We start from the raw sequence: 23,211 nt of genomic DNA, 5'->3' as shown, positions 1-23,211 counted from the left end.
CAAGTTTAAATTGGGAAAACAATAATTTTCATCAGCGCAGGGGAAAAAAATGCCTGAGTGAAAAGGTAATGGCGTTGTCCCGTCAACCGCCCCACATTTGTGTCTCAACAATCCCGAACGCAAATGAGTGCACGGGCGCGCGTTCGGGCGCGTGCTCTGCGACGCGACGCCAGACAGAGCTGTCCACTTAGTTCCGGCGACATTCCCCTGGCCGCAGAGGACGCGACGACCGCGTTCCTCCGCGTATTTCTTCTCCTCCTCACGCACAAGAGAGACTTAAGAAGGCACGCATATCTGCACACACTCCTCCTCTTCTCCAAAAGACTTCTTATTCAAGTCCTTTGCTCTCCCACCAATATCACCATTGCACTGATGGCGTCTCCGCCTTCATAAGAGGATGAATCCGGGCGTGTCCTCATTCTGAGATGCGAGATTGGTTCAGTGGTTTGCCCACTTCCACCAGCATGGAAAACGCAAAGCACGCAGTGATGTTGATTCGTGGGAGCTGAGGGTGTTAAATTCCACCCTTTCCATATTGCAGTAGAGATGAGTGGATTTTCGAGAAAGATCTTATTAGGTTCGACCGAGGTAAACACTAAAGGCTTATCCTTGGTAATTATATGATTTAATTATATTATCGGCTTAAATTTTTCAAATTAGCCAACTTCCAAGAGCACGGATCACGTAAAAAGAGCTCTTTCTAGACAATACTATTTTAACTTTCTAAGTAAACGTTTATATTTTCGAGTGTATGGAAAAAGGAGAGACGGAGTAACTCTAAGTTCCCTACTCGCGCCTTGAAAAGTTTTGTTTAGGATATACTACCCTTGTTTTACAGGCAAGCCGCTAAAGAAAAAGAAGGAATTGTAAGAATTAAAAAGTTCTCTTTTTGAGTGATGATAGAACTTTTATTTTTTAAAACCAAACTGCACTTTTCTGCCGTGAGTTAGGAGAGTCTCCTGGGTGCATTGTCGTGTCTGGAATCGCAACGGCTCTTTTGTTCCACATGTGCGCAATCGGAATGGATTACCTACTGAGGCAGTGCAAGGAGGAGCGATGTGCACAGGTGGTCTAGCCTTGAGAGGAATGCTGGGGTGGGGAGTACTCGGTCACCCCCTACTTGTCGCCACTAGTTGAATACCTCTTCGCGCAAGGCATTCCCCAACCAATGTGGACACTTCATTTTCCACGTCGTCACATCGGATGTTGCCAAAACCAAAGGGAATTCCACGATTATTATAGAAGAAGATCCTCAAATCGGTCTCAAAAATTTTTTTCACCAACCGCGCATTTAAATGGGTTTACAAAAGTCGCGACTCGGGTCACTGATGGACAAATTGATCCGAGTTTCATGGGAAAATAAGGTACTCTAAGGGTAATTGTCCTAAATTGATATATATGATGAAGTGATCTATCAAGTGATCAAGTGATGAATTGATCTGCCATTACTCGCAATTATAATCACTACACTTCAAAATATAGGATCAAAGTGGAACATATTGCACTCATCACCGCGCCGTGTACATTTTTGAATACCAATTAAAATGCTACCGAAAAGGGCAACAGAAATCACACTTCTACGCGATGGAATTGGGCCTCCTCCATGCAGTCCTCTTGGGGAACTGTCCCAAGTCGTCCCGTAGAAGCTAGATTCATGTTGCTGCTAGGTGGTTTACAAAAATGCCCACAGCACGTTTATAAGTGCGGAGCGATCAATTTATTCCCAACGTTTGCAGTGCAGCATTTACAATACGAGGGGCATCACGTCAAAATCATCTATTCGTTATTCATTATAATTTGTTACAACCAATGTAAAATTCGGTTAAACAGATTCTCAAATGAGAAAAATGTAAAAAAAATTGACAAAGTCTCATGTATTTCGCAGCACTGAATTTCATACGCAACTCAGAAGATGATGTGATCACTTTTTTGCTACCTGAAAAACTATCCCTGGAACCATATTCAGGGACGGAAAAATGATCGTGAGAGGCAGGCCTGGTACACACTGTTTATTAAATGAAAATTTGCAACGACATCAGGGCCATTACGGAGTAACGCTAGGTGGGAGGCTTATCGTAAAATTTATCGCGTATTTGAAAAAAATCCAATTTAAAAGAAATATTAAAAATTTAAATAAAAGATTGATAAATTTCCAATTCAGCGTCGCACTCGAAGATGAGGATACACAAAAGAGGGTCAGGTGGCCAACCTCCTCGAAATGAGGAAAATAAAAAAGTGATAACCGTAGTCTTAATTAGCTTTACGAATCATGCTCGAGGGCATAGCTACCGCATGCAGTGGTACTCCTCCTTATATGATAATATTCGTAGAAATTTAAATGTAACATAGCATGGAGTGAACGGGGAGGGGTCGAGAGGGACCATGTCCCCCCAAAAATTAGGATCTATGTGTACCCCACCGCTCGGAGGCCTTTAGTAATATAACCGGATGCGGTATTTTCTGGAGAATTGGCGTCTTCGTTACAAAGTTCAATGATTTCCAAGCGGGATCGGAAGTCTCGGGGACAGTTTCAAGAGGATATGGAGAAAGGAATGGCAAGTCATCACGGTGCTGTGATTTATACAGGTTGGTGAGCGGACTGCACATAGGTCCTTTCTCTCCGAGTTTCAATGCATGGTACACTGGAAGTAAATGGAATTGAAAAGAAGTAAACGATAAGGTAGAAATGCAACCTCTGCGAAAACAAGCGGACGAAAAGACAGACGATCGAACATTTTAATTGGCTTGTTCAATGATTTGATGAGCCGAAATGGTCACCCTCCCACAGAATTCAATAAAATAGAGTGAGGATAACCAACTCCGTATGAAGCCTGGGAATTTCGCATTTAGCCATGCTGGGAAGGACCTCCGAGCGTTTCCCTACGTTTAAATGAGAAAGAATTGCATTCAACGTCGAAATATTTTCCTTACATGATATATAATTCAGATTGAGTTAGGATTTGATCAATCATTGGGATCCATAATGACAGTTTAAGCACTTATTCTCACATCTGAATTCAAGCATTTTCTTACAAAAATACATTTGCATTGCTTACCTTGGGAATGCTCCACCTCGCCTCTGCTGATCCCAAGTGCGGCAATTATCATTCCATTTTATCGAGTTCAGAGGCCTTGAGTATGTACGACTAGCATCGAAAAAATCGATTCAATGACCAAACAATTGGTCTTCTCGCTGTCATCGCTGAGCGCTCACCGACAATGGCTATTGACTTTAATGTCGACCATCATCAGCGGAGCCCACTGATAAATTTTAGACATCGAGTGCTAATTGCACTCCAAAAAATCCAACTTTTGAGACGCGCGAATATAATAAACCTATTCACCTAAGGAATAGCAAATGAAGAAGACATTAGTATATGCACGGATGAAGATAGGTACGTCAAGCCATTCCAACCTTCGACTAATAACTGTCATTACTACATCACATAGTTTCCGGGTTCACTTAATAGAAATTATCATATCACTTATAATTGTAAAGCTTTGCTGTATTCCATATATTTTAATACATACAGACCACCGTATCTACATCGCGACCGTATCTGAGGATGACACATGATGTCGTAACCATAGACGATGTGCATTATTATGAGAGGACTATATTCATGTGTTATTATTGCGATATATATTATTACTATACGTTATTGTGTCCTACTTAATAGATATTAGTGTTGGTCAGTGAAGACTGGAAAAATGACAATAAAATAACCAAGTCCAGGTTATTTTTTCTTTAGAAATGATAGTACATACACATAGTTACTTTAACTTATAGTTCCCGCATTATCTCTTTATTTCCCATAGGATAAAAACAGCCAAAGGAATCTGATCGTCGTCAGGTGATGTAATGAGATGTAGCCGAGGGTGTTTTGGAGAAGAGATTAAATAATAGGCAGTGACGTCTCCTTGGGGCGATTTCCTTAGTTTTTTTCGAGATTAGTAACCAACCTTAAAGGAGAACTTCATGGCGTGTTTTGATCTCTCTTGGAACGCAAATCAGAGCTTTTAATTTAATATGCTGTCGTATCTCCGTAATTAATGAACTAAAAGGGAAAGATAACATTCATGGACAATGTTCAACTCAAGCTCATCCTTTCAAAGAGATTCTCTTCCCCTATGTTTACTACTTCGAAGGAATATCTCGCTTTGACTTAACGTCAAAAGGGTATCCAATTGTTTGCGCATCACATCCCTTTCACCGGGAAATAACTTTAAGACATGTATAATTTTAAATTGACGGGGAATTTGTGGAAAGCTAACTCCACCAGTTAAATTAAATTTTCAGCATCAAATGTTTACAATAAAATAAAAATTTTCGTCCCGTAAATCACGAAATCTTCAGCTGACTTCAGATTTTATGTCCAATAGGGTGGTTTCCTATTATTTTTTTATTGCTTAAATCGAAAGATTATTACTCTTGGAGTACGTATTTCACGCTTTTAGATTTTTAAATGACGATATCTATTTTTAGCGATTAAATGAAAATTGAAAATTTTCAAGCGCGCGAAAACGCGACGGCTAAGTATGAACGCTGGGAAAACGCCGTGTGACGTCATTCTGGTTCCCGCTGTCGGCGTGTGAGGTGACCTTTGGGCGAGGCTTTGAGCGCTGATACGATGCAGGCTGCTAACAGGTAGCCGAGTACCCTGCTAACAGGTAGCGCTTGGCTTAAATAAGGATTATTAATACCCTACCAAACGAAGGAAACTTTCCGACCTTAGCCAGTTTTAATAAGTGATTATTAAGAAATGTTTCCCTGAACTCAGTGCCTCATGCATGCATTGGTAATCTCAGACGATGTAAAACTCCTCTTTATTCGTATAGCATCTAGGTGCCTATGAAGCCACGTGGAGTGGCATCGTATGGGCGCCAATCTGGCCTTTTTCAAATGAGGTTAAAATTGACTATTAACATTCGTCTCAACTGGGATTTCTAAAACCAAATAATTTGTATATTATGAATACACTAATGGTGGGTAACGAATCGCAATCAATGCCGCTCGTTTTCTTTGATGAAGGAAACTACCATATTGTGATATAAGGAAGTAAATTTACCATTTTCATCGCAAGCAACATTTTATTCTCATCTGCACAAATCATCAGGTCAGGGTAACGTTAATGGTATACTTTTGACGCACAGAAACGCAGCGTGTAGGACTACCATTGCGATAGTATGTACGACTACAATTGCCGAAATTCCCGATAAAAGCAATACTACAGGTGCCATGGTTAAGGGATCCCAACTTTAGCCCATACCACAGTCATTATTTCCGATCACTCAGAATAAAGTAAATATGCATGATCATTTCCAAATTGATTGATAATTTCCCGAAGAGGGCATTAAATTTTAAACACATCTAGTGCTGTCACAATTTAGGAAGATGTGGTTTCATGTTGCTCGTCCTCATATTTAGCGACCAAAGCTACTTTCAAGACTAATCTCGGTAATTATATCTATCGACCTTTAAAAGTGTGGCCAGTCGTCTTTCCGTTTTAGTGGTCTCATCCTTTGGATCATCTATCATCCCTATTATCCTCCGCCGTATATTTTATCTTGCCTGACACTCCTTCATCGCCCTCGCTGCAACACAACCGCTCACACCACAGGCCATCCTCGGCACTTTTTCCTACATCTCTCGTGATCCCTTTAATTAAGTTACCCGCAGCAGGGTTTATATTTTCACCGGTTTTGCCCCCGTCATAGCGTGAACCCGTAATTAATTTCCCGAGCCTGTTTTTCGTAATATTCCACCGTTGATAACTCGTCACTCATCCCACCATTGCGTGGATAACGCTTCGCATTCGTTAATAAGCCCTCTCTTTCTATCTCGCCCTCTAGTAGGGATTTAGGAAAATGAGATTTTTTGCGCACAAGGAAGTGACTTTGGGAATAGAGGTGCTGCTAGTGCGGAGGATTCGGAATGTTATTGAGTAATCGCGTCTCATTTGTTGACTCGAAGAGGGGATTAGACACGTGGCCTGCCGAGGCCATCATCTATTGATGTTTAATCCCATAGATAGAAAGGTAAATGGCCCCATATGACATCACGATAAAAAATATGGAGACTAGCATAGTCCTAGCTACGCATCTGATAAAAACTAAGGCATGCAGCCATTAATATATTGAATTTACATTACACAAAAATTCTAACTGTAGGTTTCTCAAATTCAGTAAAAGAAGCTTGATGAGAAGTAACTATAGAGAGCCAGCATACTCATGGGCCCAAAGAACATTAAAATGCATCCAAACTAGACCGTGCAGCCAGAATTATCCATTACGCGCAGAAATATTCCTCTAATTCAGAAAAGAATCCCGATGAGAACGGGCGATGACGAGTCAATGTGCATCTGCCAAGGCATCTGGTGGATAGGATGGAAAAAACGTCCTTCCAAAGCATTCTCTCGGGACGAAGCGGACTGCGTCGAGGGAAATGAAAGAAGCCAGACGAGACGGGGTCCATACTCAATGACGGTCGTCAGACAGCCGGAGGCAAAGGCTGACTCCAAGTGCGTGGGATCCCCAGAGACGAAGAATCCGCGATTTATTTCGCGTCTCGGACGCGAATTCGAAGCGTATTACCGTTCTCTTTTCCTGCACTCACCCTCAGTGAAGGGCGTTCGTGAATATATGGCGTGGATCGCACGCCACTCACCCTGCTCTGTATGTGCTCTTCGCTCGTAAACTTTCGTCGGGTCATATCGATCCGAACACTCCTTCTCGCCACCCCCTTCTCAATTCACACGTCTTTTTCTTTCACGTGTTCTGGACCAGCCACAAGCTTCAAATGAAACCTACGAAGTGAAGGAAAAATATCACGAGCTTACAACGAATTTAACTTGACGCCGTGGTTTCCGGAAGAGCACAAGTTTATTACGCAAATTTTTTAATAAAACTAATTTCTCTGCAAATTTTCTTAGCTATTAAGGCCATTACTGCCACTTTTTATAATGAATAGTTATGTTAAACTGTGTAATACCATAGAGTATAAGGTAATATCCATTCTTAGGCAAAAAAATCGAAGTAACGACTAAATTATCTGCAAAGTTACACAAAAAACTGTTTATATTAAATCCAAGTCTAGTCGACTTGTGCCGCTTTCATTGTGGTTAAAGTAAGGTGTGGCACATCTTTTTCCATGGAGTCAATATAACGCCCGATGTGATTCCTCAAATACTCAAACTATTTATCCTATAAATCTCATTTGTCCCAGTTTCTGAAACACCTCCGTTCTCCTAACCCCTCCAATTCGTCAACATAAAACATAAGGGCGAACTCTAAGATAATAAGTACACTTGAGAAAGCTATTAATGCAATGAAACGCGTCATGCGTTAAATAGTTGAGCATTGAGAATGCTATTTATAGAATGAACTATAAAATAAAACACTGGAAACTAAAATTGTGCAATGGTTCATTTCACCGATATTATATTCGAATTACCACCACATCATGCCGCAAACCATGCATGGAAATAAAGTGTTCTGAGTCTCGAAAATTAAGTATTTTATCAGGTGCTATGTTGTAAAATTAAAAAATATTTTAGGCATTAGAAATTTCAATACTTTTTAATGATACGAGAACTTATTAACTTTGCACATTGTGTTTTGCCGATATTATTGCCGTACATTATAACTCGTTATACGGTGAGTTAATAAATATCAATGGATCATATTCATGCATTATCTGTCGTATAATATTTTACAACGAATACTACAAATTTCCACGTATTGTACCGAAATTCCTTCAAGGACTGTGCCATAGAAACAAATTTAAATGGCTTTTCCAAGAACACCCGATGAAACTCATATTTTTTTTATTCGAAGTCACGGCAACAAGTTGCTGGCGCAGAATCGAAACGTGATTCCCTTGATTCTCCCCAAAAATAGGTATTCATGGGACAAGAGTGAAAGTGCAGCGAGCTCTAATAAATACGGTACTTAATAACAAATCTCATCGAGAAAAAAAAACATAAAAGGTAATCCATGGGGAAGCGAGCATACATGACTTCATTGGCATTTTTCATTTTTTATTATATGCAAACGTTGTTCCTCAAATATTCTATAATGCTTACAACCACTCAAGAAAGATTTTACAGCTTAGAAACATGGTAACCCTGTCAAACGCATTAGACAGAGGTTAAGCGCCTGTGGTCTCTGTTAACAGAGTCACACAAAATGGGGAACTGAAGGAAACATTACTATAACAGCAACCTAAGAAAATATATGACGTAATTATTATCTTGAAAAAAATAGTACACACATTAATATAAAATATATGCTATACACTGGAAGACCTCATTTGGGTCCTGTCGCAATTCACGCCGAACTTCGCGCTGAGTGACAGGTAGTGTTCCGCGGAATACAAAATAACTTTTAGAACAGTTTCAGAAAACAAACGTATGCACTTTACGATTTCATGTAAATCGAGTGGCATTGTCATTATTTTTTTTAATGCAAACGTCCTTGGGCTCGTAAGTTGAGTTTGATGACACATATGGCCTGATCCGCCAAAGGTCTTCAAAATTAATGAACCATACTCGCGTAACAGGGGTGTCACTTAATTAACGATTGGTTTAAAAAAACTCATTTTCTAGGAAATTAAATAATAATAACCAGTGATCGCATTAAAAGGAGATCCATTCCGCAATTCAAAATAATCAAAAAATATGATACATAGAAGCTACAATGAAATAGATGATAATTTGATGGCATATTAATAGTGACCTTAATGTGGACACGAGTAGTTTAACAGGCTATGAAGCAAACGTTCCGTGAGCACCGTGCCGTTTCGTAATCCAATCAAATCCTAGAGATTCTTTGTTATTGATAATCATTTCATTACTCGAACTTAAAGTCGCGCAAGAATTACATTCATATTAATTATACGTGATTCTTGTGTTCAGCTACACTTGATGTTCGATTTCTCATGGAATATTGAGTTCAAAAATTTGGCAAAGGCAAGGAGGGATCAATAATACGAAAGAGACAAAGGAGAACAGGCTTCCGCTGACAAAGCAAGCTCGTACTTTACATGCTTCTCTCCAGAAAGGGCACGGACCTGGTATTTTTCCATCAACACAGGGAAATGAATAATCTAAGAATCATGGGCTCTTCCGACAAAAACCTCTCTTTGCCATAGGCTCCTTTTTGAGCACAGAAGCGCCCGCATTTAACCAGAAGACATCTGACGTTAATAGGACGTAAAGTGAAGTTTTAAAGACCACTACAAAGGGTGTTGGGGGTCGTAAACCAGTCAGACGTCGGGAATGTAAGAGGTGTCGAAAAGAAGTCTCAATACAGCTCGCTCAGAGAGTGAAGCACGCCCAAAAGAGTGGAAGGGAAGACCACCATAAACGCAAAAGATGAAGGAATGGAATTATGTGACAACAGCGGATTCCTATCCACCCGCGCCAAAGGTCATTTCGAAAGTTACACTTCAAAACGATATTTTTGGAGAACCACTGTGAAGTTCATACTGCATCATTTTTGGCAGGTTTTTATAACGTTATATATATAAACATTTTTACATCATTCACAATGCAAAGCAAGCGTTGGAAACGCGAAATGTGTATCCACATTTTTCAGAAAAAATTAGAGGAGAGATAACGAGAGAGTGCTACAGTAAATTTTAACGAACGAAAACGGACAAAATATATTGTATCTATCATTGAAAATCGTCGACGATGAATAAGTAATGTTCAAACAAAGCAATAAAAGATACCAACCCATTACCAAACATTGTCGTTTTCATCCCTTCTCACACTTTCTTCCCATCTTCATTGTTGATATACACACAACACATCCCAATCATAGCCCTCCACTCAGCCCAGCCAACCCCCTGTGAAAAATAAAGCTAAACAATCAACTATGCGGTCGTTAAGTACACGTAAAATTCCTAACTGCATAAAATATTCCTGACGGTAAACATTATATTCGCCAAACATTATATTCGCCATGCGAGTTAAACACTAACGCTTTGATCTCAATCTTTACTTCCTGTCCATCAAAAATGTAGCTGAAAAGCCCTCACTTCCTCTTTTATTTGAATGCATCAACATGGGTGCAGTGATAATATCCTACTGGAATCACATAATGAAAAGAGGAATATTATTCCACTAAATTTTATCAGCCGGAGCAACGTGCACGATGACATGAGCAACTCTGGTAATATCGTAAAAAAACTGGTCGAGTAATTAGAATGGACTAATGAAATTACTGCCAAATATAACAATATTTTTCATTCTCATTTCAGATGCTTGGCATAACCTTTCCTCATGAATAGAGTCAAAACTGGCCAACATGGACAAAAGTGGATAGATGCAATTTGAAATAGATCATACTGAACAGAGAGGAGCCCCCATCCCACAAAGCTCCCCTCCAGCAACCATTCACGTAGCCAAACTCTGCTTCGAGGAGAGCTTTGTTGGTTTACTTGGCTTGCCTGGTCGGCTTGCCGATTTTTTTTCAATTCGCACATATTGCAAACCATGCATTTCATACAACCGGCTGTATAATTCGTTTTTTGAAAACCGAAAGTTAAATTCATAGTAGGTTATTGACAGATAGTATAACATCTAACAATTTCGAAGTCTCATAATATAGGGCCCCTAGGCTATTGTTATCCTCAGCAGATGTATCACACGTTGTCGTCACAAAGGAAAAAATTTCTGTGGGGTTAGGCCACATTTTCCCCCACCCTGACTACGTGCCAACAATAATAAATAATAATAGTTAAAACTTATAATCCACTTATAGAATTGGAAATAACATGGAATGCCTACTTCCAAATTTAACTTCATAGACTTAAGTATGCAGTTAAAATATGGAAATTTAGTCTAAATTAAATTATGAAGCTGAATATAAATCTAATTCTTTGTGCAAACCCTACATTTCATAAAATCAGCCATACAATAATTAGTTTTTATAAAGTCTAAGGTTAAATTCATGGTAGGTTATCGATAGATATTATGACATCTAACAATTTCGACGTGTCAGGGAATAGGATCCTCTGGGCTAGTAGTATTGTCAGCAGTTGTATCGCGGGTAGTCGTCAAAAGGGAAAAATATTTGAGGGGCTGAAACCCCCCCCCAAATCCTCTCGATGGTTCCTGGCAGATATCTAACAATTAAGACGAGTGAGAGGATAGGTGCCCCTGGTCTAGGGGTATCCACAGCAGATGCATCGTGGGTAGTCGTAATAAGGGAAAAATTTCGAGGGGACAGAAACCCCCCCCACTAAACCCCCGCCCTGGCTACGCGCCGGCTTGGAGGAGAAAATAAGAGGCGAGCATATTCAAAGGAAACTCTGGCGAGCAATTCCCCGGAATGGCAATGTGGAGCGCGGCCCACTTGTTGCAATGAGCGAATCGCATGAGATTATAGGGCCGTTTTTGGACGCTCATGACGGAGGCGGTCTATTAGGCGAGAGGCGATGTTGGCGTGACTCCCAGGTCTCGCCCTCGCTTCCTTTCCCCCCTCATCCATCATTGCTTCCTCGCCGGGGGTCGACACATGAAAGCGAAAGGGTGGGGGAAAAACAATCAAAAAACATTTAAATTAAACGTCGAGGATTCATTTCAGTACTATCCGGAAATATTAAAGTTATCCAATAATAACACCATTTCGTGCTATAAAATACTACACTAATGTATAACTGCAGATGGCTGAAGAAAAATTAAAATGCAAATAAATCTTATCAAAAACAGAATTCGCCGGTGGCAAGTAGAAATTTTGACACAGTAAAAGCAATTTTTAACAATATTTACTAAGCGCACAAAACGAATATTTCTTAGCATCTATATCACACTCTACTTCACTGAAACGCAGTGCAGTAAAAAAGCTAAAAAAATAAGGTGATTATCATTAATTTAAGTTCCTACGTAAGCAAATAAATGCATTGGCATTTATCGAAAAAAAGGAACGGATTGTTCACGGTGTTCTTTAGGAACACGGAAATGTACGGGAAGGACAACAATTTATGCCTTTATCTCCCTTATAAAATACGGTTAATGAAGTAATAAAAATGGCCAAACGGAGTGAGGGGTAATATCTTTCCTTATTACTTCTTATGACACAATAAACTCTTAACTGTAGCAGAAAACAGCAGCTTTTATAGTCCGTAACAAAGGAACATGTTTCCCTTATCTTTGGAATCAACGATAAAGAAGAGGCGTTGATGGTAATTTGCCAATGACAAAAGACTTCTTTTTATGGACAAAAGTAATTTTCAACATAATAAAAATCAATCCACGCATAGAAAAGGGAACAATATGGAATACCATCAATTATGGACACCATAAATTTTACTCCAAAATAACGACGACATTTTAATAAGAATAAAAATAATGGGATAACTTTTTGGTCGATAATGGAATTGGTCTACATTGGCATTATAATTAACGTATTTCTAATGATTCAGGGGAAAAAACTATCATATAAGCCTTTATGGCATTGACATGCAAATACTACCTCAAAATTTTACTTCACAAACTTTAGTAAGCAATTAAAATATGCATATTTCTTCAAAAATAAATTATGAGGCTCCTTATAAATGAAACGCTTAGAGCAAAACACATTTTAGCACGGCTGCGGCAAATAATTTAACTCTAAGGACCTATTCCCTTTAAAAAAGATAAGATCAGCATCGCTTATCACGCATTCCTACTTTCAAGAGAAAAAAACTAACAGTAGTTTTATCATACAGGTATTAATGCCAATTTTAGAATAACTAGGTTCCCAACCATGTCCATAAGCTATATTTGAATTTAATTTGGATTAAAATGCACGCAATAATAATTTCAATATTAGCAATCATTTGTCCAAAATCTCTTTTATACAGTATAAACATCATTTTAAAGCAGTATTTCATAAAGAATTATGGAAGAGAAGTACACGAAAGGAATAATATATGAACAGTTGTCGGGTGTTTTTTTATCCATGGCTTTCTTAATGGGAAGCAATTTTTGGTCGTTGGAGGGAGATTAAAGTATAATTAATTATGATATTCATAAAAAAATATGACGGAATTATAAGTACCACGGAGGATTAGAAAATCCGACATAATTCTAAGTACGCCACATTAAAAGAAATAATACTTTTAAGATTCCTTAACTGGTCCCCGAAAGCCTGTCTTTTAGTACGGAAAGTCGCCAGTCTGGTCGTTATTAATTAATTAGGGGACACCTACATGTCTACAAATCATTAATGATAGCACAATAAAAATTAATCCCAAAGTACTTGAAAAAGGGAATCATAACCAAATTCATAACAATTTGAGAACAATGTTACAGTTAATACGCACAGAAAATATTCCATGGCAAAGTCATAACTATTGGCCATTTCATAACGTGCTCATCTTAGCATGGGAAAGAATATACCAGAGCTTCATACCCTAAGGTAAGTAAATTGTGTGCGGATAAATTATTAGTTTGGAGTTTATCAATTAAGTCATTTAGTTCGGATGAATGAACTGGGTGAGAATTGTTCAATAATTGTTTTCAGATACCTCCCCTTCATTGTCCCTCGATCAATAATCTTTCAATGATTAAAATAAGTTTTAAGCGATTAGTTCAAAGATAACAGTATTCAAGTACAGGACTTAAGGAACAGTAGTTAACAATTCGTGATGAAATTCTCAAATCGCGCGGCAAGTACAGAATGCAAGAGACCTCAACCTTCATTTTTCAAAAATTGTAACTTTTAACGCTCATAATGAAACCATTTGCGCTAATGATGTAGACATTGATACGCCATGAAAACTTCCTCCAATTGGACCTCCAAAAACTTTATCGAGCGGAGCCGATAGGTTTCGTCATTCTCTGTTTTTTTTTTAAAGCGACCCTTCTTTTTCACGACAAGGGAATCATTTGTAATGTTCCAATGGGACCCTATTAGTTGGGACCCACTTTTACAGTCCGACGAAAGGGATCGGCGACACAAAAGGAACCGAAGGCTTATTCGCAAATTAAAGCTCACCGCTACCCTCAAAAGCATCGAGGCACCGTTATGAAGACACCACGACGGAATAATACATCTGACGACGAAAAACTTTTTTGTAGGGCCAAGGACGTAATTTTTTAATACCTTCTTTTTTTAGTGACTGCGACTACAAGCCCCATTATCCTTCCACACAGGCAAAACGAGCGATGCAAGACAGCATTTTCGATTCTTTTTTTTTTAAGGTATCCTAACAATTGCGAGTCCGTGGATTCGAGTAAACGTCCCTCACAATACAATAAGGCTACAGCGTTCGAAGCACGGAAAAGAATGCATTAGGACTCGTGGCATATTATTAGGAGGACTAAGCAGTGATGCAAGGAAACGGACAGGAAGGGTCCCTTTAAATTTAAAATTGGCGACTGGTGAAATGGATCGTAGTTTTTTTTTTAGAAATTTTTTCGCCTCCCTTCGCAGAGGAGTGAGTCGCATGGGCGCAAAAAGAAGTCTCCTCGATGGTGAACGTCGCAGGGATAGGGGCTGAGGCGTGGGAGGAATAAAAAAAGAAACAGTATACAAAAAGAGAGACTGAGTGGATAGGGTTGAGGCCGAGATCGAGGGATAAAATAAAGAGAGGGACAACGATAATTACATCGACGAATGCAGAAAGTTATTTTTGGAATGGGTGAGGGTTTGAAAATATTCTTCCATCAAGATTATTCAACTTCAAAAAATAAATATTTATTCTATCTAACTACTCAAATTTTAAAAATCATAGCAAAAATTAGTAGAATGATCAACATCAAACACACAATTTGTGTGAGTGACGTTGAAGTTTTAAGAAGAGTTTTAATATAAGTTACGACTATGAAAAATTCAAGAGGAAGACGGGACAACTTAAACAGGCACATCATGACCCACGTCAGTCTGATTAAAATGATCGTTGAAGGTCAGGAGGAAGAGAATAACGGCAAACAAAGGCACTGCATGAGATGCATAGAGCAGGGGATGAAGGATGTAAAACAGAGATTTCGGACGAGAGCTGCGTAATGGCAGGTACATATTGCATAACATTGCAGAACCACCCCAGATAACACACACTTCTGTAATACAGCTGTAAGAATACACCAGTTATACATATGTATCTATACAGCTGTATTACACATGTATTACTCGCGTATTTTTACATGTGGAAATGATACACATGTAATACAGCTGTAAGAATACACCAGTTATACATATGTATCTATACAGCTGTATTACACATGTATTTTTCGTGTATTTCTACATGTGGAAATAATGTACATATGTAATACAGCTGTACGTATACACCAATTATACATATGTATTTATACAGCTGTATTACAGTTGTATTACATGTGTATTTTTACATATGTACAAATACAGCTGAATTACACGAGTATGAAGTCATCATCGCCTCTAATATTCTTGAACAAATATTCAGGTAATAATCATTTCATAATAGGATTTATTTTCGATCTATAATTGTATTTATAATGCCGGTACCCTTTTTGGAACCCATATTTAAATATGAACGCTGATGGTAATGTTTTGTTGTTAATTAATATGCTCATAGAGCTCTCTGGAGGGGGCATAAGCGCTCTGAGGTGAAGCCAGCCATAACCAGGCATAACGGTACTTTTGCGCATTTAGCCATCATGCCGTGCCCTGCTTCGTCGATTTGCCGTAAGCTTACATGTTAAGTAAATATTGTTTTTTTCTGAAACCAGTGGCTACAGAGGTCATATAAAGGTACGTAAATATTTATTAGTGTGTTTATTTTCATGGATATTATTATCTACATCCGGAAACATTCCGTTAGGCAGATATATGCTATTTAAACTTTGCATTCGCAGATGGTTTGCTGCTCGGCTTACGGGTGCAATAATCGCACGGAAAGGAAGAAAACAGGCCTTACTTTCCACCGGTGAGTAAAATATAGAATAAAATAGTAAAAAAAAATGCAATATAGCGTGAGATGTTCGCTACACCTGATACATATTGAATTTGTTACCTACAACGTGCTCGTGTTTGGGGTGCCTTTTAATGTGAATAGTTGATGATGTTATTAGTCAACGGTAGTAATTAAGTATTTTATTTGTATTTTAAGTGTCATGTTAACTATTTTGTTGCGAGTATAATATTTTAAGTGTCATGTTAACTATTTTGTTGCGAGTATAATAGTAACGATGGGAAATAATGCGACTGAAACACGTGTCACACACACCTTTTAGATGGCTTGTAAGGTATTATGCGGAGTTATGTGGTGTTCTGTAATTTTTCAGTTAAAATATTGAAGAAGACATAGCAGTTATGATGCCTTGGAAGTGTGTAATATTAATTATTTCAATGACGGAAAGAACTAGTGAAAAAGTGGCCTTAGCGTGCTTTATGCTGTGTTCATCGGTACTCAATGTTTAAAACGTAGAGAAAGAAAGTATGATACCTAGGGATTTGTTACTAAGTTTGTGAATAAAGATATTGGTGAAGAAATATTTGCAGGGAAGTGTGATTATTTAGCAATTTAAATTTCAACTGTAGATGAGATGTAGGTGTATTTATAAAAATAATGGTTATGGTAGAGGAAATTTCTTTCCACCTTTACATATTCACTTTCGCAGCCTTTCTACTTTTTTCAGGATATCCTTGGAAGTTTGCTGGTCCTTTTATTAAGCCATTTCCGAAAACCTTTCACCATTTACTTTCCTGTGATGAATCATGACGAGTGGCAGTTGCTCACTGGAAAAATTATGAATTGCAATCGCCTTAGCTATTTGCATTTCGGTTTTGCATTTTTGGCCTCACCCATGCATTGTGTATGTTTACATTTGCTGTTGATCTGCCAAAGTTGAATCTTGTACTTGAACAATGTGAAACTTTTTTGTGTCGTGAATTAATCTTTCTGTAATTTCCCCTTTAAATGAATTTTTATGCTTGATTTTGTTTTTCTTTGAAAAATCATAATATTTCGACCTTTTCGTCAAGTTAAATTTAGAGGCACGCACTCAGACGAGTTCACTCGCGTGCAAAGGGGCATTACTTGATGTAGTATGGATATTTTCCAGGGGCTTGGGTAGTAAAAATAAAATAATTTGTATCGAAAACGTAGTGATTTCGCAATCTTTCGTCCGTCAATCTTACTTGAGCATGGTCAACTGCGGACGTACGCACTCGTAGTGCATTAACTGGCATTACGAGAGGTAGCACCGTTCTTTTTCGGGGGCTTTGACAGTGAAAATGGAATTATATGGAACAAAGTCGTGAGTTCTTTCTGCGTAATGTCGTAAAACTTATTTTAACTTCGGGTTTGGTCAATATTTCTATCGTACAGGAGCAGTTCATGACGAGTTCAATGGTGATTACTATGTTCGTAGAAGTAACGACGGTGCATAGCAACATATTCAATCGATCTTTCATTTCCGGATTAAGATTCATTAAGTTGAAATTAATGCAATTTTTGAATTGCCAGCCATTGTTTAGCTAGTAATATTGAGTCAATTATGCTTGACTAAACACCTCATTGTCCGTTGATTATTGTCTTCCTGCAGGTCACAAGGGCTCTGATCCAGCATAAATTTATTCTTTGGGCATGTATTACTATTTATTTTCATCGTACCTTTCGCGAAAAATGCCTAAAGGTATTATTTTATGAGTTAAAAGCAAAAATTTGTCGTTGCCCCGTAAGACTCTGTGTTATAGCAGGGCACGGCATCATGGCTAAATGCGCAATTTGGCCACGCCCCCCTGGCTTCACTTCCCGCTATTGGAAAGGATAGGGCGCGCCCCCTCCAGTAACCTCTATGAATATGCTTAACGTACAATCCTGCGCCATGGCCTCCTGCGCTCAATCGCCATATTATTAGTCCTCTTTTTTTTTCTCCGCACTCGTTGTTTACGTTGTGAAAGTTAATGTGGCCGGCTGTTGCTCGGCAAGATTTTCCGTTAATTGTAGAAGAAATACGGCACAATATGTTGTAGCTCGGCTCCTAATTGCTCCATTAGCACCAAGGACTGTTTAAAAATTTTTAGTTTCCCTCAAAATACTGAGAGAAGAGCGAAATGGCTTCAAATATGCCGCAGGGACAAGTGGCACCCGACAACGTCTTCCCGCTTGCGTGAGGTAAGTTTTTCTACACATAATGGTTCCTTGAATACAATTACCTTAAATTTTTAATAGTGTTGATCCACGTATTTCAATTATTTGGTTTGAACTGTGCACAAGTAGTAATTTTTAAAAATGTATTCCGGTTCAGATAATCCGGCAAGGTTCTTGACGAGTGTTTTAATGCTTCTTTGTTTTCTATTCATCAATAGAATGTGTGAAATTTTGTGATTAAAATACAATATTTAGTCTAGGTTGCTGAGATGATTGTCGTAGTGTTTACTAAGTACCAGAAAGTGTAACAATAACTTTTTAATGATGCTACTTTTGTATTCAATAAAAATATTTGTTTGTGTCAATGCCGGTATGAAGTAATCTTTCGGTCATTTACAACAAATAAAGGCAATTACGTTTTTTGACTAGAATATGCATATCCCGATACCTATTAATGGATGAAACTTCGCTTTTCATTGCTTTATTTGTGTGTTGTTCATGAGAAGATTGACTATCATATTTCGAAGTAGTATGAATGCTAAATTTTAAGATGCAATGAAAATCTCGACGAGTCGCTTTTGCGACGAATATTTTCCTTGATTCATTCCGAATTTTTTTATTCCAGTTTTGTATTAATAGGATTACATTCCTTCGGCTGGTTAAAACGGAAAAATACATCAACACCGAAATTTTGTCGTGGCCCAGGGCTGATGCTGCTGACTGCTCCTGTGTACTTGAAATTTCAACATCTTTGGCCGAATAATTACTTGTGGTACGTATTCGAGCATAGTAACTAATTGTAAGATTTGAAATTTTACAGTTAATTAGGTTTTTTAAAAATGGTTTCAGTGATTATCAAAGAGGACGGTGCCATTCATGCCTAAAAATGTAGAGTCATTATAAAAATATGGCTTTGGAAAACTAGGAGTTTTTCATTATTTCTTCGTACATCATTATATTTCAAAACGTTATTGTCAGTGTATATTTTTCTAGGACTTATTGTCTTACTTATAGATTTCCTTTTACTAACAATAAGCCTATGTGTTTAAGTGTGCTTTTATAAATGCCATGTAAATAGTGATTGTGAAGAGTGGAAGCTTATTGTTAATGGTAAGATATAACTTATTCAAGACCTGATGTGCTGTTGTGTGAAAATATTATGGTTTTAATGATATTTTGGAGATTTCATGTGCAAATAAAACTTCTTAAGGCATTTCTTAGCGACATGTTGTGATAAACCTTGGATATTGTACTCCTAAATCCATTTATGGTGTTTATCCTTCCTTGTAGGGGGATTTTCTGCCATTTCATTTTGCATTGATCCTACATTCTAGTGATTAGTTATGTTTACCATTGGTATGCATTAATAAATTTGATTTGCATGATCACTTGCATGTTGTTGCTGCGAATGCAGGTTCCCAATTTTATGCATTGCTACAATTCTGACCTGAAGATGCCAGCAGGATGGCTGGAGAAACTGTCGTCACCTATGGACAACTCAATGCGGAGGAATGCCCGGAAGCCAAGACTCTTATGATGTACCTACTTCAGTATATAATGAACTTTAAATTAATTGAAAATTTTCGAATGACAGAATATGCACAATTTGTGTGACATTTAATAATGTGTACATTGTACATTAAATGATAATTTTATATGAAAGAATTTGTATAGTTCCTGTTATATTTAATGATGTACATATTGTGCATTAAATGATAATTTTAAATGAAGGAATTTTTTGTCTTCACTATATTCTTAATTTGCATTACAAATGGTTATTGGATGCATTCCTTTCTCATGGAATTCAGGATTCCCAGCACGACATTCACTTTGTCATTGGTCAGGAATTGCTAGGATTGATTACTTCATTGTCCTAACCTCCACTCTTCCCTGTGCTAGTCCTCACTGCTTGATAACTCATCCTATGTACTTCCCTTTCTTTTATCTGTGAACTTCATAAAATGTTTTCCATTGAGAACTGTTCCATTTTCCCTTCAATCTTGCTATTCATGCACTCAGGGTTTTTCCAATCCATTTTATTTCTCTCTGGTATCCTATATGGTCCTCCTTTTTTACTACTCTGTAAAATTTGTTTCTGGCTGTCCATTTTATATTCTCAATGATGTCCGATCTTCAGGTTTTGAGGGCCATCGCGTTTTATCAAGGAAGATTGAGGGCCTCTGCATTTGAACTAGTACAGCTGCTACTTAGAGTAGCTATGGTAAGATGATGTGTGATCAAGTGAAATTAGAAATACAGAGCATAAGTAAGGTTTAGTCAGATTAGTAATTTTTCCATTGACTGCATTTATAAGTCAGAGAAAATTCTTATATTAATTCCCAGAGCAGCTAATATTAGAGGAATCAGCATGTTTAAGATAATGAGGTCAGCTAATGAATACTATTGAGCAAGAAACATAATTTAGATGTATCCATACATCGGATATACAGCTACATACATGTGTATATGTACATGTACAGCTGTAATACACGTGTATATGTACATATACAGCTGTAATACATGTGTATATGTACATATACAGCTGTAATACACATGTATATTAGCTGTATATGTACATATACAGCTGTAATACACGTGTATAACAGCTGTATTTCCCAGAAAAATACAGCTGTAATACATGTGTATTACAGCTGTATGGCAGGACTTTTGAGCTACTTTTACACGTGTAATACAGCTGTATTACAGATGTATACATCAGCTATACACCATGTATAATGCATGTAATACAGCTGTATTACAGGTGTATTACATGTTTTGTGTTATCTGGGACAATTTTCACTTTTTTATATCATAAGATGCCATTGCCTTGTATACGTGTACAGTCGGTTTAAATAAAGCTTTGCATACGACTTGATTATTTTTTTATTATTATAAAAGTAAAGGTACCTAAAGATATCTTTTCCGACCCCTTATGAGTTTTTTCTGTATTCGCCACAGGAGCTGTGTATAATCAGTCTTCGGGTTACTAGCTAGTGATGATAACAAAATTATATAAAATGATATAATGCTTATTTATAACGATAAGAACTTCGATATAGTTTCCTCAACAGAACCTCAATGTAAGAACATTTAGAAAGTACTTTTGTGGGTATGAAGAACAAATTATTTCACCTCTGTTTCCGACACTTCAAGACAAAAAGGACATGGACACCGTTTCTTGGAAGAAAATAGAAAAAGTATCTTTGATAAAGAGACCCTGCGTCTCATATATGAAAAATTAAACAACTACTAGCCATCGGAAGGGCCAAAAGGAAGGTAAGAGAAGGACATATGCAATAGCTATTTCTCCAAAGACACGACCTATGGCGATTCCAATGTCAGAAAAAGGATCAAAATTGTCTGGCAGAGAGCGGTCGCAAATATGGACGTAGAAAGATGATTTCCCTAGAGAACGACCTCCGTTGACAGCATATTGCTGCGCGGAAACAATTTTGAATAAATGTGGAGTACTGGACTTTGCAGTAACTGAAAGCTAAGATGTAAGCATTGAAACCAAGTGACCACTGAATTTCCTGTTCGATATGGAAACTAGAAAAAGTTAGCACATACATGCCATTCACCACTATTTCACCGAGGTTTGCCAATAAGTAATATCACATTTTAATTCATAAATAATGGAATAGGATCTTACATCGATGCAAGATATAAAAGAAAAATTCCATAAATAATTCGAAAAATTTACGGAGGAGTGCGGAGGTTGGTGAAGAGTCGCCAAGTATCGCCTATTGGTAATGTGGGCCATCATGGATACCGATGATCTAACCTGATCAGCACGGATTGATAGTTCAATCGGAGGATATGGGAAGACACGGAGAAAGACCCTAAAATTCTCTTGAACTGCAAAACATTCAGTTGAACACAATTTAATAAAGTATCAAGTATCTTTTAAGCCAGCTTAAGTCGGAAATAATGTCACATGAAACTTGCATTATTATACCCAAGAAATTTGATTAATACAATTCGCACGTTCAGTGGTGTGTCCAAAGAAGGAGCAGTTAAAGATATCTCTTTTTATTAATAAGCGATCATACATTTCACGCGTTCCCGGAGAATAAATTAGTAAAACCTCCCTTAGGTTTTAGTTTTGGTCAGATCTTATTTTTGGCTGGCGTTTCGTGAGAAAACGTTTCAACTTCCTTGACAATTGAAGACCATTGAAGCCAAGGAGAATAGGTGCGAATGTTACAATTTCGGAGATAATAAGTGCAGCTAATGGTTGATAGGGTACACAATATGTTGTTGTAAAGGGATGAAGTATATTGATAAGTATGTATAGATTCAGTGATTCACTTGTATCCCGTTGCTACAACAACACTGTGTACCCCACCATCAATTTTTTGCACTTATTTCCTTGATCTAAAAAATAGCACTTACATTCCCTGGCTTCAAGGGTCCTCATTTCGTCTCGGTTGATGTAATGTAGGCAAGCAATTCCATTGAAACGATGGCCAATGCCTTACTTCTGAACCGATGAAAAAACCCGAGAAGAATTAAATTACTTTACTAGCTCATATTCCTTTGTTAACATCACCGCGTACAAAGATATCTATCGAGAATCAACCGGAGTGGGCGCATCTGATATGAGAATGATCGTGGGTTTCCTGCAAGCCACGTCTATATTATCATGCCAGCAGCAAGTTTTCCTCTTCGTGTACTATAAGCACCCCGAGGTAACAGCCTGCCATTTGTAGATAGTGGCGTCGGCTCTTACGAGGATTAGTCGGATTATCCCTCGTACATCGACCCATACCCAAAGCCGCTTTACTTTGGCGACAGCAGAACCGAATCGTGCATCCTCGTTGGCATTAGCTCAAAGCGATGAATCTGCTGAGTCGACCAAAGGGCTAGGGGCATTTATGGGTTGACTTGATGTGTGGAGTACTGAATTTAAGAATTCATAGATGGAATTTTTTATCTTATATAGGTATTTTCCTAAAATGCACAACCATAACTTTATGGGGTTCTAAACTAGGCTCAAAATTAGTGGCTGATAAGAAATTTGAAGGCATTTCAACCATGGCTATAATTCAGAATTGCCTGCGGGTATTTCAACTTTTGATGACGATTATACTATGGCGCAATTAACCGTGTTTTTTTCCGTTCAAGTTGAATTTATCTTTAGCCTG

General features: G+C 38.0%; 1 protein-coding gene and 1 long non-coding RNA gene across 5 annotated transcripts in view; one reads left to right on the top strand and one right to left on the bottom strand.

Moving 5' to 3' along the window:
- LOC124155721 (uncharacterized protein ZK1073.1) overlaps window positions 1-23,211 on the bottom strand; it is a 382,687-nt gene that overhangs the window by 262,889 nt on the left and 96,587 nt on the right. The window lies entirely within an intron of this gene.
- LOC124155722 lies at window positions 17,971-19,509 on the top strand. Its single transcript, XR_006864224.1, has 3 exons — window positions 17,971-18,088; window positions 18,690-18,836; window positions 19,479-19,509. It is a non-coding gene; the product is annotated as an uncharacterized LOC124155722 (long non-coding RNA).

This window comes from Ischnura elegans, chromosome 3 (assembly GCF_921293095.1).
Source record: "Ischnura elegans chromosome 3, ioIscEleg1.1, whole genome shotgun sequence".
NCBI classification, from domain to species: Eukaryota; Metazoa; Arthropoda; class Insecta; order Odonata; family Coenagrionidae; genus Ischnura; species Ischnura elegans.
Note: the sequence above shows the minus strand (reverse complement) of the source record. Positions and strands in the feature narration are given on the sequence as shown.